The 12,952-nt window shown below is 46.6% G+C and overlaps 1 protein-coding gene across 11 annotated transcripts in view; it reads left to right on the plus strand.

Moving 5' to 3' along the window:
- Positions 1–12,952, plus strand: part of ATXN1 (ataxin 1) — a 194,601-nt gene that overhangs the window by 164,909 nt on the left and 16,740 nt on the right. The window contains exon 5 of one of the 11 annotated variants that reach the window (XM_015854669.2): positions 5,434–5,562. The exons of the other annotated variants lie outside the window; for them this stretch is intronic. The gene's annotated coding sequence lies outside the window, so the exon portion shown is untranslated. The remainder of the gene's footprint in view (positions 1–5,433; positions 5,563–12,952) is intronic. 11 annotated transcript variants of the gene reach the window in all.

Here is a 12,952-nt window from a genome sequence, read left to right on the forward strand (position 1 = left end):
TGTGGCTTGGGGTGGTGGAGCTTCCAGTAAGAGAGAGGGCTTTGCAATTGGCTCAGAATGTCCTGCTGAATAAGACTGGGAACAACTGACAGAATAACACATCCAAATAAATAACGTTGGGACTTGAGGTTCCTCAGTGTTGCAGAAGTGTTACGGAAGCAAAACTAGGCCTACTTTTATGGAAATCATTTTAGAAGGAAAGTTTCTGAAAGTCTGGTTTGGTCTCACTTCTCTTTTTGTCTAGTTAGTGTGCTATTACTGCGGTTTGCTTTATTAATAAATTCCTCATATTATAAGGAAAGCCTGATGTTGTTTCCATTGCAGTAAGTGACTGAGCACATGGAAAAGAGCAAGACTTCAGGTAGTCAGTCTTGAAAAGTGTATTATTAGACAACTGCTCTACATCCAGTGGCCACGTTCTGCCAGTAGGGAACAAAGAGGAGAGGCTGCCTTCATTTAGCTTTCCTTCAAAGATTATACTTAAATGCCATTAAATCCAAAGCAAACGGCATTTCACATGTGTATTTAACACTGCTTGGTCACTGTTTGAGATCAGCAGTTGCATTTTTTTCATGTTTGTCCTCACCTGCCCATGAGGTGAAGATTTTGGCAACGAATGTGAACGGAGTGAGCCACCCTTCCCGCACAAATGTAAGAAGACCCTGTCAGCCCCCTTTCACCACATGCTTACATGGTTAAAATGAGAGTAATATCAAAAAAGCCAGCTTTGGGAACGTGTTAAAGGTGAGAATTAAGGCCCAGCAACGCTCACCTACCTTCTCACTGTGTTTTCCGTAGGCTTAAAGTTGGCGGGCAGAGGAGTGGGCACAAAACTGAGCAAAACTTTTGTATAGGCATTGACACAATGAATGCTTCATAGCAGTTGTAGATGTTTTTAATGACGGACTGTGCTGGTGCAGTTGTGCTGTTTGGGCATCAGTGAGAGGGATGTTACCACAGTGCTTTTTCGATCTTTAGTAATTTTCTCCCAGAGTCAGAAGTGTGTACGTGCAGTCTCCATTCTGACTCAGCCTCATGTTGTTAGTGAGAGTGGCATTTTAACTGGTAGCAAAGCAGGGACAGAAACTAACTTTAAAGACCAAGCAAGAATGACAGAAATCACAAAGTGAGGAGAGTAAAGAAGGCAAATGCTAAAACAGTAGTTTGGAAAAGAACAAACAGAGTGTGGGGGGAAACAATTTTAGACCAGAACCGTAGAGAAAGTACTCGTCCACAGACTGAAATGAGGAAAGCTGCCATTCCTTATCAGACCAGCCAGATTTTGAGTCGAAGCTGCTGAGCGACAGTTTTGCTCTAGCCTGGTCCCATGTCTTTTAATTAACTAGGGTTGTCATCCACATCTCGGAGATTTTGATGTGAGTGGGTGTTCATCTCTGCTGATCTGCTCAACACTTTGCATGCAGAAAGCAGCAGCTGCAGCTGGTGATCCCAGGGCTGATTTGTCTGCAACTTGCACTGGAAATGTTTCTGTAAATGAAGAAAGCTGTGTGCAAGAGGCACCTGGGCTAATGGAAGCATTCAGGCTGTGCAGTAGGTGGTACCAAGCGTTCTCTCATTTTTCTGTGGGGCTTTGATGGATGCTGGCAATGCAGCTACCATTCCATGCAGGTGCGCCCTGCAGATATGCTGCAGCTTGTGGTGCTCTCCCTGCTTCCCTGGGGCTCTCATGTGCCATACACTTCAGCTAGCAGATGCTGAGGACCTCAGCAGAGGTCTTGGGCAGAGATGTGACCTAAGTGGAGCAACTGAGGCAGTACCAATGTTACCTCCACATTCACAGCTCCTCACTGGAGCAGTTTCAGCACCGTTGTGCTGACTGGCATCACAAAGCGCAGCTGTCAAAATCACCTGTTAAAATCTGTCACTTTAGAGAGTCTTCAGCATTTTCAGTGAAGAGGTGTAATGAGCAGATTCCCACCCTTGCCAGCAGTCTGCTAGTGAGCTGAGGTTGTCCTAAGGCTGGTCTCTGTTAGGAGGTTTTGCTAGCAAAGCTGTAGCAATGCAGTCCAAATGTGAAGCTGTAGGAATGCAGTTAGGACTGATGGAAGATCTACTTAACCCATTTCTCCAAACACAAAAAGCAGTGTCTGTACAGGAGATATTTCTCTCCTTTCTCCTGAATGGGATGGGCCAGCAGGTATGGGTTCTGCTGAGACGCTGCAGCCCATTCAGCCCCATTTCACCAGTCAGCAGTCCCTTCGCTCTCTGTCTCTTTTTCCCTCACAATAAATTGGCACGGTAGCTGTCATCTCAACCCGGCTGTGCATCAGAGGAGATACTGTGCTGCTTCAGCAGCAATCTGAGCCGAAAGAAAAGATTTTGCAGGCAGTGTTTAACCCATGGGCAGTGAGTTGAGTGGTGCTGCCTCAGAAGAAGAAAGGCTCTTTTTCCACTTCGACTCCTGGGTTTTGCCAACTGGGAGCAAGGATGCGAATTTTCACGTGCATGGATAATCAACATGGCAGCGTTTCAAAATGCTTTGGTAGGTCTTGCCCCAGCTAGGAGAGATTTAAATCTAATTTGAAATCTAATTAGAAATCATCTCTTGCAGGAGCTATTTTTCATTTCTAAGAAAATACTAAGTTCTATTTGTAAACACAAAACAGAAAACAGCAACAACAAAAAGAGAAACTGGATGTATCTACCGTAGGGAGAGTCAAAAACCAAGTCAAAAACCACACATGAAAAAGAAAATAACCAAGCCAGGTTAACAGCTGTAAACTCATTGTGTGTTGTATATTCAGAAGGAAAGATCAGAGGAGGCAGAGAAGGAGTGGCAAAGAAATTAGATGCTGAGGAATCCCTGAGAGCGTGAATAATGCCAGAAAAAAATCCCATTTCCTTTTCACCATAGCAATGGCAATGGCACATGATGTTCCCATCGTGGGATGCATCCCATCTATCACTTTGCTATCACTGCTGTCATTTATTTGTCAGAGCCACAGCGTGTCTGAGAGCAGGCTGGAAGTGCCACGATGTTCCCTGTTCATCCCCCTTGGAACGAGCCTCTCGGTGAGATGAGGCAGCTTTTGTCAGGGACTCCCCAGAGAGCTTTCTTCTCCCAGGAAATTTTCTCCAGTGGGTTCTGCTCTGCAGTGGGAGGATCTGAGCCTATTTCAACTGTTTTCTTCTCCAGGAGAGCAGCACTTAAGTGCTGATTTGAAGAGGAATGCACAAAGGTTTTAAGCACTCAGACCCCCAGCTGAATCTCATTCCCGTCCCCTTATTTTGTGAGAGTGCTTCTGAAAGGCCCTTAGCTGATGCAGAAACCAAAATCCTGTCATTAGTGAGGTATGTCTGGTTAGAGAACAGGTTTTTGTACTAAGTCTTGCCTTTGCCTCAGTCGGAGGAACACTTCAAAGCCCTATAGGAAGTAACCACTGATATCTATTGGCAAACTGCAGTCAGACGTGCCTGTCACTATAGAAAAGCTAATGCACGTTTGCAGAGCACTGTGCAAAGGAGCTGTCCGAGCTCATAGGGGAGCCTTGTCAAAAGGAGGTGAATGGTCATGAGCAGGATTTGTTGGTGTGAGTCCAAGGAGTGCCAGTAATATCTGGACCTGCACCATCATGTGTTTGTGTGTGATGGAATCTGTAGAACATGTTGCTCCTGATGTATATGGTGTGATGTGATGAATTGAAAAGGTCAAGATCACAGTCTCCTAGTATCTAGGTGACAATGTTGAAAAATAGTATTTTATAGCCGAAAATCTTCTCCATCAAATAGGGTTATTGTGCATTTCATATATGTTGTTGTTTCCCTGGAAATAAGTAGGACGCATTACTTTCAGAGCGACCTACATAGATTTCAAAGGAGCCCTGTACCTTCTGATTGCCATGCTGTCTAGTTCAGACCAGTGGATGCAGCTAAAGCCAGCAGCTTTGAAGAAGAAGGGATCAACATTTCTGTTTCAGGCTGTGTTTATATAAATAGGCAGCTGCTTGAATGTGCTGAAGTGTGAGGAATGTGAGCAGAGAACAGTACAAGTGAGTGGAAATCTCTGAGAAATACCACTGAATACATTGGACCACAGTTCAGCATTTTTTATGGGCATCATTTGCATTTATACTGTCAACACAGCGTGGCTGAATGGAGGTACAATAAATGATACATATAATTTGAATTTTTCAGCATGTGCTTGAGACTCGATTCTGTTTCTGCAGCAGAAAAAAGATGACTTTTTTCTGTTGTTTCGGGGATTAGGTAAATCCCATGAGTGATGACAACAGACAGAACTGGGGCTTGCAAAGATACGGAAGGGAAAATATACTTGACACTTGTAAGAGGTGAACTCTGAGCTGGCAGTGCAGTTAGACACGCAAGCCTCATTTCAGAATGCTGAGATACTCTCTTCTCGTTCTCCTACCTTGAATCATGAAACCTCACATTCTTCTAATGCTTCTTTCAGGGACAGAAGTGAAATGATTCATATAAAGAGCCAGAATGCCTCAAACCACATCCTTTTTCTTTATCTAGATTGAAACAGAACCTCTACCAAACGTTGGATCATTTGGAATTTATAGCATCCCTAGGCTGTTGTTCTTCTTTTACTGCTTTATGTACATGTGCCTGGTGACCTGCTTTAGAACTCGCTTCGCTGTTTCTGATGTTAGAAATCACCCCTCACTCGGTGCCCCTGAGGGTGCAGGAGAGAACCAGAATGGATCCGTACTATGGTGTGGTGCCTTGGTGGAAGAAAAAGAAGTTGCTGTTGAAAGAAGACTTGAGCAGCTGATAGGGTGGGAGGGAGAAAGCTAACATGAATAGAGTGGGCAGAGGAGGAAAGAACTGTATTGTCTCTTGAATGAAGTAGTAATGTCAGGGAGATGAAGTGGAAAGAACACGAGGAACCTCAAAGCTTCAAATACTGTTTAGAGAACCATTAGAAATAGGGACAGTGGTAATGATAGAGTTGGTGTCTAAGTTCTTCAATGACTTACAGGCCCTTGGCTCAAGACTGAACTACCAGAGAAGGAGACTGATTTGAATGTAGGCTTCTTAAGTGCTCTTCAGTACACGCACCTACAGAGAAATTCAGGAAAAGATACAAGAGCTGGGTCCAGAATAATGGGTGTTGGTCTGGTGTCTTCAGCTTATGTTCTACAGTGAGCTGCAGAATTGTAGCTAGAAGTTGGCCGTATGTTAATCGCCTGTTCCAGATTCTTTGTTGGAGTGTCTGATTTGCTGTTTGCACCATGGATTTGCTGTTTGTACCTTAGAACATTTGTTCTGTTGTGCTGGGCTTTTTTGTCCAAAGAGAAATAACTTCAGGACTTGCACCAGGGACTACAGTTTTCATTATTGCCCATCTGTAAATAGTACTTTGATGTTGCTGCAGTGCTCTGTATCTCCATGTCATTGTTATGAACTTGCTCACAGTAACCTGCCATCCTGTATTTTTTTGCACAGGGCAGAGTGAGATAAGGGGGAGAGACGCTGACTGCTTTCACGCTGTTGCTCAGCTTCCGCTGTGGGAAATGTAACACCTCTCCCCTTTCCTTATTGCCCAGCCTGGCTCACTACGTGAAGCTCTTCACAGTAAGTCAGCTCTGAGTCTCAAGGCCTGCTTTTTGGAATAGTTGTAAAGCAGCTTTCTTGTAGCTTGCTGGAAAAAAAGAAAGTCATTCTGATGACAGCTAAAAGGAAGAAATAATGTTCCTTGAGAACTTACATGTAAGGACTAAGGAGAGCAAGTACAAGAGCTGAGCAAGGGAGGGGGTTCCTATCTGATGCTTGAATGCTAGGGGATGTAGAGTCTTGGGTGTACAGGTACAAGAGTCAAACAGATTTACATTAGCAGTTGCTCCTAACATCGCTTGTGTGAAGCTCCAATTCTTTCTTTCTTTTTTCTTTTCTTTTTTGTCTTTGCGTGTTTTTCTTCTGCTTTGTTCCCTTCTGCTTGGATTAAGCTGTGCATTATATGTAGTATGTGCAAATGAAAGGGTAGGAACCTTGCAGCAAAATTATTTGAGTCAGTCCTGACACAATTCCTATTTATTTTTTTCCCCCTAAATAAGCAAATTATTTAATTAGTCCGTTGCTCTGGGGAATAACTGCTGCTTGCTGGCTGCACTCACAGGGTTGTTCTCAATTCCATCCTCTCCAGGGCCTGCATCTGCCCCCTCTGCAACTTCCGAGCCCCCAGTGCTTCTGGGGAGGCTGTGGCAAAGGTACATGTTCACCCAGGCTCCATGCAAAACCCTGTGCCCCCGCACAAAGGCTGACAAATGCCAGCTCACCCTTTTTCTTCTCACCCCAGTGGCTGCTGTGAGCATGCTCCCTGCATACATGGCACTGGCTATTTGCCAGGGTTAGTGTAATTTCTTTTATTTTTTTTTTTTATTATTTTTTGAATGGATGAGTGAATGAATGAATGAACACCTGATTAAGTTAATGAAGCTGAGCCAATGGTGGGAGGGAGTGACTTGGCTGCTGACTGCTCTAAGAGATCTGGCAGCGCATTAGACTTGTATAATGCTTTGCAGCTCCACGCTGCGCTCCATATGAGCCACAGGAGAGGGCTGCAATAATTACTGGGCTTTTTGATTGAAACCAGCTGCAGGTAGCTCATCATCCTTTTGTCCATTTTGCTGGTGTCAGGGGTAACTTGTCGCTGCAGCTCGGATTCCAAGTGGCAGATGGGTCAGATGCTTTCACAGAGCAATTGCAGCACTGAGAGGGCGCCTTTGTTGCTCAGCAGCTTTTACACGAGGCCCATTCAGATGGCCAAGCTGTGATTCACAGACCTGCATGTCCGATGGAGGAATTTTTTAGTTCCTGAGTTCAAGACTCTTATATAAATAACCTTTATGGGAGTTCTGTGATTTATTTTCTCCCCTCCGTTGGCTGGGAGAAGGGGAGCAAAAGGTTTCCTCGTATCTGCTTTTTGTAAGAAAAGGCGTTTTTAAATCCTCCCAGTTCTTTTTGCCTGCAGTTTAAAGCAAGTTCTCTCTGGCAGTCCTGGATGCTGCATACCTTTGTTTCTCACGTACTTAAATTGAGAGCACTGGCACTGCTGTTAGCACACCGCCTTCATTTGACAGCGTTCCCTGCTTGAGAGCAGTTCTGATTTGCATTTGTAGTTGGAATGGGTTTATTTTAATTGCGACTGGAGCCTGTGACTGCGTATCCTGCTATGTTGATGTAAACCCGCATTACTTCATTTTCTTTTAATGGTTTTCTGCATTGTATTGTCAGATAGAGCAATGGGGGCCATCTTGCCCTCGCTGCGCTGCCCTCAGCCAAGTGCCACCGGTGATGAATTTGACTCCCTGTACCCAATAGATCTGCTGCCTCTGCTCCTGCGATGCGGGAGGGAAGCTCCTGCAGGATGGGGAATAGCAAACACATCCTCTGGTGCTGTGGGCTGCCCATGTAGAGGGAAGGGAGCTGCAGACCGGTGGGTTTGGCGGCTTTTACTTGCTGCCAACACACCTTCCCATGTGCTCTGTGGCATGGAATGTTCACATTGCCACTGAGGGTCTGTGCTGGACCAGCACGGGTGATGCTGTAGGACATGCCTACATGGAACTGACTGAATTAAAAAGAAAAATGAAGGAATTAGAGAAAGAAAAAACAAACGAATGGGAAAGGGGGAATGTTGTGGTCGCTTGCATCTTCTGTGGCACAAAGCAGGCACAGGTGTGTGCCTTGAGGCCAGGGGGGAGCTGCTGGCAGTTTGGTTTTGACAGACGTAATGGTGATGCTGATTCAGCAAGGCACTGAGTGTTGGCTTGGGCTGCAAGCGAGAGCTCAGATAGAATTGCTGACAGTTACAGCTTTGCTGAATGGAGCCTGAAAGAACAGTAATCCATTTCAAGGGAAATTTAACATGAATTCATCTCTTAACACCTTACAAATGGACTAATTGCAGCTAATAGGAGCTGCACGTGGAATTGAGCAGCAGAGTAGTCTCCCAGGAGCAGGAGGGGCTCCCAGTGCAGGACACAAGCATGCAGCTGGGCCTTCCAAACCTGCCCCCAGAGCCCTGTTCTTGCACGATCCCTCTATCAGCCTGGCGTGGCAGCCCGTTCCTTCTCAGCAGCCCGTGTGCTTATCTGCACAATGGCAGCTCAGCCGGCTGCTGCCTGCTGGAGCTCCTGGCTGCAGCTTCAAAGGGGTGGAACGCCCCCAGGAGTCATCATTTTTTCTTTGGGATCACACTCATCTCTCTTGGAAACAAATCCAGACCTTTTCTAAAGTCGTTCAGCCACGGGTGGGAAAGGGAGCTTGTAAGGGAGCGCTTTGAGACACCCAGAACGAGACCCGTGTGACATATCTGCGGTGCAAATGTGTTCATGCAGGCATGACAGTTTCTGTCACAAGTTAAAACGGGTGGCGAGTGGGTGTTGTTACGCTTATAGTCACTGGTGAAATTTTCAATGGAAAATTGTGTAGGCAGCTCCCATTGTAGCTGGGACATTTTAGATAAAGGAAAAACATCAACAAAGTAATTTCTGTATTATGCTTGTTTATAAATGAACTCTATTCACTCATTTAAGCTGCAGAAATGCCTCCAGGGGATTGGTGTAAGAGTCAAGGATTTTCTTGTGTAATATCAGCCGAGCCGGTCCTTCAGATCTGACATCCTGCAGCTGGTAGCAGTCAGTGCTGGGCAGGAAAATAGAGGTTACATCTTGCATCTGTCCAGGACGGCTTTTACAGACCTCCAGTGTTCTGCTTAAACATGGCACTCTGGTGAAAGGTTGCGTTGCTGGAGTACGTGCTCATGTCATGTCAGACCATGGTTTGTGTTCTGCTTGAATTGAAACCCAGGACATGAGCAGCCCAAGTACAAACTCTGGTCTTCCCCTTGTAGCTACAGAGATGTGCTTTTCCTTGGCTAACCCTCAAAGAAACTGCTCTGTAATCAGCATTGTCAGCTCTTGCAGATTTGTCACTGGCCCTGAGATACCTGACACTGTCTTGCAAAACTCCAGTTCTTGATGTCAGATAATTAAGCGGGATATTCCACCTTTATCTAAAATCATACGTTTCTGGACCTGTGGGTTGCATAGAGAAGCTAGGGACCTCGAGACTGAAGGGCCTGTCCCAGCAGAAAGGCAAGCTGAAACTGCCTTGAAAAGGGCAAAAATCCCTCTACCTTTATCATGTTAAGAAATCTTCTCTTTCTGAGCCAGTACTACATGTTTCAGGAGCACAAAGGGGCCCTGACTCACGCTGTATGAGTGCCAGGGTTGGGCTCCACAAAGAAGGGGATTTCTGTGTTCTCCATTGGCAGCCCTACGGTGCGCTGGATCATGGCACAGGGAGCAAACACAGCCTTGCCTCCACGTACCTGCCTGCCCAGTTGGTCATGCTTAGCACCAGGGTGCTGGCATCTGCAGCTCATGTTGGAGGATGAAGGCTCTGATAGGGACTTCTTTGGAAGAAACATGGAGTAAGGGATGCTGCAGTTGGTGGCGAGGGAAGCTTAGGCCACCTGTGGCATTGTGCTGCATGTGCACGGAAGCTGTCTCAGAGCTGAGTGGTGATCGGCTCGTTGAGGTCACTATCAGTCACTCTTTGTATTGCCCAGAGGTTCTCTGATGCGACTGAGGAGAAAAAGGATGCACAAAATAGCTGCTTGCTCTGCAGAAACCTGTAGCAATTTGCTGGGGCAGATTCCCGGCAGTATAATAAGAGGTAGCATTGCAGCAGACAATCTGTCTTGCAGATGCAGTGCTAATCAGGAATCCTTTAGTTTGGGGAGGGGATTTTCAAATTTTATTAGAGATTTTCATGTTCCTTATTAGTAGCTCTCTTCAGTTGGCCCTTCTGGGAAATCTGCTAGAGAGCCATGAAATCGGTGGGGTCGGATAAGGAACTTACATAGCTGTCATTGACTGAGATGCACGTGGCAGGGCTAATGCAATCCTGAGAGGCTACAGCCAGGAACGTGCAGCCACAGGGTGCTCTGCATCCCTTGCCTCGTAGCCTCCGTCAGTCCTGGAGGTGCCCAGCTCCTCAGAGTGCAGAGGAGGAGATGGAGGACAGAGTGCCTTTGCTTTCCTCTGACAGCCAGTGATGCTGACACTGCCAGCTTGTCATGTCAGAGTGGAGTGGGCAAGTGTGGGGCAGGAGTGTGAGCCTGCTCTGCCATCCCCTGCAGGAACACAGCAGGCACAGAGCCGTGTGCCAGGTGTCGTTCAGGGGATGGATATTGGGTGCACACTGGGAGCATTTCATTGCTGGAGCCTTGCCAGGCAGGGTGGTGTTGCCTCAGAGGGGGGAGACCCAGTACTGTGTTGGATGAAGGTGATAAATAAAGGTGTCCAGCCCCTCAGGCTGTAGCCCAGTATCCTCTCGTGGGTTTTAGGTTTGTTAGATGAAATAAATAGAAAAACAGTGTTCTGGGAGGCGTAGCAAGGTTTAAAGTGCCTTGCGGAGGCACGCTGGAGCTGTGCACAAGCAATGCACATCCTCAGCTCCAGCAAGCAATGCCTCTGGGACCAGAGTAAACCCAGATGGTGACTCCTCTGAGTGATTATTTTTCTGCCTTAAGCCTTTCCAGGAATTTGTGCGGGCAGGCTGCCAGCGGACAGGGGCTGTCCAGACACTTTAGCAATGCTCCCTGTGCACAAGCTGCCAGAGATACCGAAGTCCAGCTGCTGTCCCTGATCTCTTTGTCCTCTTTACCTTCCAAGCCGTAATTGCACGTGCATGCACGCACACGCTTGTGTGGCACATACACAAAGCGGGAGCAAAAAAATCTCCTGGTGCTTGCTGCTCTTTTGTATACCTTGCAAGTCATGATGGACAACTCTGAAATTAGAGAGAAGGGAAATCTCCTGTCAGAAAAATGACTTGGATCCTCCCCCTCCCCCCAAAAAAGTATATAAAATATACAAATAATAAACTGGGTGCCTTACCTCAGAAGGCTGTGTTCATCTTTCTGGGGCAGCCAGCTAGGAAGCCTTGAACCATGCCCTGTACCTCTCGCCTTGGAAGCACTTCAGTCTTGCTTCCCGAGCACAGCCAGGCCCCTGTGTTATCTTTCCTGCTGCTGGAACTGGAATTATGCTAAAAACTTACCACTTCACTTTTAAGTCTTGGAACAGAGATAGGCTGCTTTCTGCTGCGCATTTGCATTTCTGCACATCCCATCCTGTGTCTGCTGGAGTTCAAAGTGGAACCATGTAGCAAGTGGGGCTTGAAAAAGTGGGGCAGCCTTCACAGCTGCCTCCTCTTCTGCTTCCATTAGGCTTGCTCATTCCTCCTGTGCTCTGCGGGATATGTGGGGTAGCCCTTTTGTAACCTGTGATGATGAAAAGAGCCACATGAAAGACTCACAAAAGAAAAAATGGAAGAATTAGCTTATGGTATTCTTGAAGAAGGTCAGCATTGGCTTTGGGGACTACCCAGAACTTGTCGGTTCCATCCTATTCATCAGAAAAAAACCTTTGCTTGGGCTCCCACAAAGCGAATCTCCTACACATATCACACAGCTCTGTGCTAGCAGTTTTGATGTGGGGAAGCTGAATCCACATTGCCTCCACCTGCTGGAACAACTCGTGTGGGGCTGGCTGGCTCATCTACTGCCACCAAAGGGGCTGGTTGTGCACAGCTCCACACGCAGGCTCCCTTTCAGCTGCCCAGCCATGAGCCGCTGACTGATCTGCCAGCCCAGCCGCCCCAGGCAGGAGGCTACAGTGAGCTAAAGTTAACTAAGGATGACTGCGCAAATGTGAGCTCGGCGATTTTATTTTTAGCTGGACATAAAAATAAAAATCCGTAAGTCATGTGTAAGATAATAATTTTAGCTGTTGCCAAGACACAGCGAGCAACTGCAAGGAGGAGGGGAAGGCCCGTGCTTGGTGGCAGGGCCTGCTCCCGGCTACCCATGCCTGGTGGGTCAGGGCAGGCCAGAGCTGAGCGCCGTGCTGTGGGAATCACTGGCTCTTGCTCTCAGAAGGCTGCCCCAAGTTCAGCTAAACTTCTTTCTGTCCAAATGCAGAGAATCTGCCCCCCCCAAATATAGATCCTTTAGGCAGCCTGGTCCCAAACATATAGCTCATATGTGCTCTGGTTTCTCAGTTTGAGGTTCAGGCCAGCACTGATCCATGGCACCTGCAGAATGGGTGAAGGCAAAACCACAGGCTGTTTGTGTATTTTCTGTGTGGCTGTTGCTGTTTGCTCTGTTTTTAACATACGGAATCATCAACTTCAGACAAATTGTATCAAACCTTTGGATGCTTTGGGCTTTTGAGGAATTATGGCAAGCTGGAGAACCACAATTGTAAAGAATGCTCTTAAAGATAGGTTTCATCTTAGTCTGGTATGTCTTCAGAGCACTGTGTGCACATACAGATATCAGCTTATTGTTCATTAGGAATGAGGCAATAGGAAGGGAAATTCCCTGAAGGAATATTATTTGCCACAAGATAGCTATCATTTCTGCCACTCAGCATTCACTTTTAAGTGACTTATATCCTGTTTCCATCTTCTTTCACGTCCACTGTGAATTCTTTCTCCCTTTTTCTTTCACATAATGCACACTTTTCTTGCAAGAATGCCTGTCGTGTGTAAGCACCCATGCTGGCAGCTCCTTCAGGGCAGCCAGAAGCACATCTAGAAAGCCAGGGGCTGGACAGGGGCTGGGAACTGTCCCTTTCCTTAAAGTTTGTTGCTGGTGTTGGGCAGGTAGGGGAGGGCTATCAGGTTTTCTTTCAAAGAGTGATATGATTTGATAATGATATTTTCCCTAGAAAATAGAGTAAGGACCTGACTTTGCCCATGTTGACTTTGGATGGGTGAAGTCACCTAGCTACGGGACACAGAGCAAAGAGGTGGTTTTGCTCCAACCTCTACAATATCCTGAGCTTTTACCACTGTGGAGTTCTCATTTGGGACCAGGAAGACCTGGATGTGCTTCCCCAAGCACTCCTAATGAGGTGTCTCTGGGGCCAAGTTTCTAGAGTCACAGAAT

This window comes from Coturnix japonica, chromosome 2 (genome assembly GCF_001577835.2).
Source record: "Coturnix japonica isolate 7356 chromosome 2, Coturnix japonica 2.1, whole genome shotgun sequence".
Taxonomy (NCBI): Eukaryota; Metazoa; Chordata; class Aves; order Galliformes; family Phasianidae; genus Coturnix; species Coturnix japonica.